Source organism: Cynara cardunculus, unplaced genomic scaffold (genome assembly GCF_001531365.2).
Source record: "Cynara cardunculus var. scolymus isolate 2C unplaced genomic scaffold, CcrdV1 Un_Scaffold_564, whole genome shotgun sequence".
Classification (NCBI taxonomy): Eukaryota; Viridiplantae; Streptophyta; class Magnoliopsida; order Asterales; family Asteraceae; genus Cynara; species Cynara cardunculus.
Window position 1 is genome coordinate 26,235 of NW_020200588.1, and position 5,526 is coordinate 31,760.

Sequence of the window (5,526 nt, forward strand, 5' to 3'; positions counted from 1 at the left end):
TCTCTCTCTCTCTCTCTCTCTGTGTATATTGCTTATGTTTGGATTGCTTTTGGTACGGATTCCGATTGATCCGGTAGTTTTATTTTTCGATTCGGAGATTTATCGGAGGTCGTAGCCACTGTTGTCAAATAAACATCGCTTTGAAGCTTTTTGTCGGATTCCAGATTTGCAGGTTCAAATTGCTGCTACTTCTTCTTCTTGTTGATAGGTGGGGTGAGTGGGTAGAGATGTGATCTTGCAATCTTTATTCTTTACAAAACCAGTATACACCCTCGATGTGTGTTGGATTCCACATCTTTGACTACTTTATGCATACTTGCCTTTATTTTAAACCACTAAACTCATATGATACTCTTTTGAGCCACAAATGGGTGAACATGATACATACACTTTTACTTCAATCTTGAACAATTCAATCGACAAATAAACGTTAGGTCTTGAAACTCTTGTCGTTAGGATCGGATAAGATTGAACGGACCGAGGCTGAAAAACTTATGGGAGGCRGACCCATAAATTATTTCAAGTGGTGCAAAATTTGACTATAAGATATGTGTATTTTTTTCAAAATATTAACCAAAAAAAGTCTTGTGTTAACATTTCAGTTTCAAAAACCACACGGTGGAACCCAACAAAATAATACAGTGGCAACCTCTAGAAACGTAATTTTCCCCTTATAACGGAACCATGAAGCGAAGGGCTGTGCCACAATACAAGTTTTTGTTATGTTTTATCAAATATTATTTTGTGTACCAAACATGACTTTAATAGTGAGGGTTACCGGGATTTTCCTGGTTTTTATTTCCAGGTAGGAGAGGATTACCAGATGGAATGATGGCAGAAGCCGGGTTGCACATGGGAGGCATATAGTCTTTTTGGGGATTAACCCAACCCACTTTGCTTTTGGGAGGAAGAGGACCATCATTTAGGGGTATGGGTACTGTTCATCATTTAGGGGTATGGGTACTGTTCATCATTTAGGGGACATCACTTTTGTCAAGTCAAGAATGGACTCATCATTACATAAACAGCACCTTTTTTCTTCCAATTTAAATTATTTGGATGCTGAGTTACTCACTTTCTGGATAATCTGAATATTATGAATTTTTTTTTTTTTTGAATATCACTTGTTGAGCATGCATAATCTGAATATTATGAAATATTTTTTCTTCTTATTATACAAGTATAATTATGGAATAGTGTAAGAACCACGCATATATTGATTAAAATCTGGATTCTGTTTGGGACTGCATTCTGTTTTCATTTCATGTTTGGGACTTCATGGCGGTGTCTGATCCCATTTGTCGGATTCCAGATTTGCAGATTGTAAGAAAGAAGGGATAAACCTAAGGTAAGAAAACCTGCTTTTGTACCAATGGCTCGTGAAGGAAAGAAGGGATAAACCTAAGGTAAAAAAACCTGCAAACCGTAATGAAAAAAACACCACCACCTAATTAATTATTGTGTGATATGCATAAAGATACATATATTTGTGTTTGCATTTTTTAGGTGAAAAAGTAGAAGATGGGGGACAGAATCACTGCACTCCAACAATTAGTATCACCTTTCGAAAGTTGTAGAATTTGGTTTGGTTGCATATTTTGTATGGCCTAACTGGTTTTTATATATAACAAATGCTTTAAAGATTAAAGCTTGAAGTTGTAAGTAGTGTTTTGGACAACAAAATTTGATCTGGTAAAAATTAGAGTTTGATTTGTGGCAAAGTTACTATTCTGCAGCGATTYCGAGCCATAAATTGTACTTCTGAAATATACCTCTAAGGTCTTATGGTTTCTAGCGTTGTAAGTAGCATAAAATCGATATAAACTGAGTGGGAGATTGTGCTTAGGTTGCAATTTTTTGCCTAAATCTRGGAATTAGGCTGAATAAGTGTAAGATTGAGATGAACCCACAAAGTGTTTTYTTGGGAAAGCATTTTGGTTTATTCCAGGAACTGGCAACCAAGATTTTACACAGGTCAGTTGTCACCACGAGTACTCTCCTAAGAACCATTACATGAAATAGTGTTTGAAGGTTTTATTGTACTTACTATGAAGTAGGATTCATGTGATGTAGGCTGCTAATCCCCTCTTGTGTATTTGGTAAATTATATAAACGGGCAAGTGATGATTTTTTAGCAATGTGAAGAAGATTKTGACTATTCGSTTTTACAATATGTGCATACCCTTTTAGATAAGTCACCTATTGTAACTTTGAAACACTGAGCTGTGTGGAACATAGATTATATGCATGGCAGTAATTTTAATAGGTATATATTGCTAAAGTTTAAGAAAGTTCCATCTGTTCCTTGCTTGATTTGTTTCTTTGACATCCACATGTGAGCGTTTTACTCATCTCAATTGCACTAAAGACTAATTTAYTGTTAAGMCAACAATTATGCAGGAACCGGTGGAAAGGTTAATGCAATTACAACCTACAATGACCACCTATTTGCTGCCATTCAGGTAGTTCTATATAATCAATTTTGAACTAATTCATTGGTTTTATTCAAACAACAGAAAGCAGGGCTTTTGACCGCCTTCTCGACCCCTGGTAAYAGTTMTYGACTTGCCTCACGCGATTTAAGTTCGATATTACGTACAAAATTAGAGAGAAAATACGTGCAATGTTTTCGACARTGATTATTTGGTGATAAATGTGTTCCATCCTCAAAGTRTTAAAATTTCTTGATATGTTAAATKTGTTCTTTCTTTTTAGTGAGAAGATGATACAAACTATCTAGAAGAATCAGAGGTTGGAGATGTTTTTGATAGTGATTTGATGAAGAAGTATGTGTAATGTGGTTCACCATTACTTGATTATCCCTAAGCCAAATAAATGTTTACATTGCTTATAATGCAACCTTTATGAAGTTAATTGCTTTGACTATAGAAACTGAGCTAGAAAAGGATGCAGAAATTGAGCAGATAATAGGTAAATTTTTTAGCCTAAGTCTTAACATAGAACCTAGATACAGGCCATGAATTTGGTTTAAGGTYTGGTTTGGATTTGGATTTGGTTAGATCATAGATCAACAACCAATGTTTGGTTTAAGGTCTGGTTTATACCAGTTAATGGTAATAGGATTTATAAAGTTTATTTCTGCTTTGGGTTGCACTAGATCAAAGGGTTTTGAAGATGGTCAAATCTATTTCTATAATGGTATGATCAGTTTCTTGCTGCTATTCTAATTTCTTTTTTTGGGACTGCCTTTCTCCAAATATGTTAGGCTAGCTGCATTCATTTCCTTTGAACTTTGATAAACAGTAGTATAAAATTTTTTCGTTGTTCGAATCATGATCAAGAAAAGTGATTTGGTTTTAAAGTTTTCTAAAATTAAGAGGCCGTTTGCCAAACGCTTACTTGGGTAAGCGTTTACTAAGTCACATTACCTTACTCGATGAATATGGCAAGGACCAAAAAACTTATCTGGTAAGTGCGAAGACAAGGACCGAGAGAGCCTTACCCGGTAAGCGAGGGCGATGACTCTTATCTGTTGTGTTCTTTTTGTTCTAAACATGTTCTTGAATTCGATATTCTGTTCCTACTGTTTGCATGCTCTACCCACAGCTCGCCATGTGGTGAAGGACAAACGTCCAATACCTATCATTGCTGGATGAGTTTTTGTCAAGATTCATCTATATTGTTAGGAGATAGAATTAGGTTAATTATTTTAGAGTTTAGTTTATTAACTATATTAGAGTTCAGTTTTTTGTCATTGAAATTTGATTTTTAAAGTTTTATTGAACTTTGTAAATGTTAATTGTTATGAACGTTATTCGAAGTGTTTTTACAAAGACGGTTTTAATTACTCAGTTCCAATGCTTCACGTATATATGTTCCTTGATCACTTAATTTGATTCTTTATATATTTATGGTAAACTATAGAGTGACCTTGTAGCTTCAACAATCCTTATTCATTTACTTTCTTTCTTGTACACAGGTTTTAAGCTGATGAGCAAACGGTTTATGTTTTACTTTTTGGGTGTAGGGGCTGTCCAAAGGCATACAATTTGCTTGTATCAAGTGAGGTGAAGCGTTTTTTAAATCTGAAGCTAAAAGGAACATTTGTATGTTGTTGTTCATGTTTATGTTGTGTAATTGTTTTGGATCGYTTCATGATTCATGTTCTCCTCGAAAATGAAGTTCATGCGATTTGTAAAACACTAACCATGATGCCTATTTCTAAGTTCATGTTATATGTATTAATATGTAAAAAAAAACTAAGAGCAAATCATACCAATTGTTAAGCACTGCTGCTACTTTGCCATATTCTTTTGACTGATCAGTGTTTCAGTTATGTTGGTTGAATTTTTTTTCTGCCATTTTTTTCCAAGATCTCCCCATCTCCATCTTGATTTGGGATTTTGTGCTTGGTTACCATATTGTTGSTGCATTTATATTATTTATGTTGGCACATAAACATGGTTTATTCAAATCAGGTTRAGAAACAACTATCTTGTATTTCTCAAGGTGTCAATGACTACCTGATAACTAAAAAATGGATCTTGAAAAGAAATGCTGATGAACAATCAAGAATCGTATTGTTAGCTCTAACCTGCTAAATGGTTGTGTTTGATATTTGAGTGGTTTCTAATTGCTTATAACAATCAAGAGTCATAATGTTAAGCTTTAACCTGCCTAATGGTTGAGTTTGATATTTGAATGGTTTCTAATTGCTGATGAAGCAATCAAAATGATAATGTTAGCTTAATGGATGTTTTTTATACTTACCCRTTAARTGCTTACCGGTAAAATTCAACACTATTACTTGCTTACCGGGTAAGATTTTAGTCAACCAAAACAACACCRTATGCAATAATTTACCCGATAAGACCTACCGTGGTAAGAGTTGTCGCATTCACTTACCGGGCAAGACTCTTGTTCYTTGTCTCGCTTTTACCGGGTAAAATTCTTGKTCCTTGTCATATTCATCCGGTAAAGTAATGTGACTTGGTAAACGCTTACCCGGGTAAGCGTTTGGTAAACGGTCCCTAAAAGCTGGAGAGAGCACTTTTGAATAAGTTAATTTACATCCGGGATCACTGAATGTCGGGGTCATGGGGGTCGTGCCCCCTTACGAGGTGCAGTGGTCAGAAGCTTTCAAAACCTAAACGGTATCTATCAAAAACTGTCAATAACTACTTACCTAATCCAAGTGTAACTTATATCATCGTTAAATCTTCTCTAATAAAACCAGTGAAACTTCAAAATCGTTAAAATTCACGGCTCCCGCCGCATTGCGCGGGTACACAACTAGTATATATATATATATATGTATATGAAAAGATATTTTACATAAAAGTTTTGGTGATATTCACCCTGCAATGACATAAAAAGGGAAATTCATTAGACCTTTCGGTCTAACCCTCGTTTTGTGATTTTAAATATGTATTGCAGGAAGTGCAGACGGTAAGAGAAAGGGGAAAATGTAATATTTTCCTTTATGCATATCTACATGAAGAATTGTTTTTGACATGTATAGTTTTGGTATATGAAAGTTGATTAGTATGAGAAATGTATTTTGAA

The 5,526-nt window shown here is 34.8% G+C and overlaps 1 long non-coding RNA gene across 2 annotated transcripts in view; it reads left to right on the forward strand.

Moving 5' to 3' along the window:
• Positions 1–4,241, forward strand: part of LOC112501794 — a 4,735-nt gene extending 494 nt beyond the window's left edge. The window contains exons 3-6 of one of the 2 annotated variants that reach the window (XR_003067564.1): positions 806–928; positions 1,321–1,406; positions 2,401–2,550; positions 3,989–4,241. This is a non-coding gene — a long non-coding RNA (uncharacterized LOC112501794). Of the gene's footprint in view, positions 1–805; positions 929–1,312; positions 1,407–2,400; positions 2,551–3,988 lie in introns of both variants that reach the window. The other variant, XR_003067565.1, reaches the window with a different exon arrangement.
• The last annotated feature ends 1,285 nt before the right edge of the window (positions 4,242–5,526 follow it).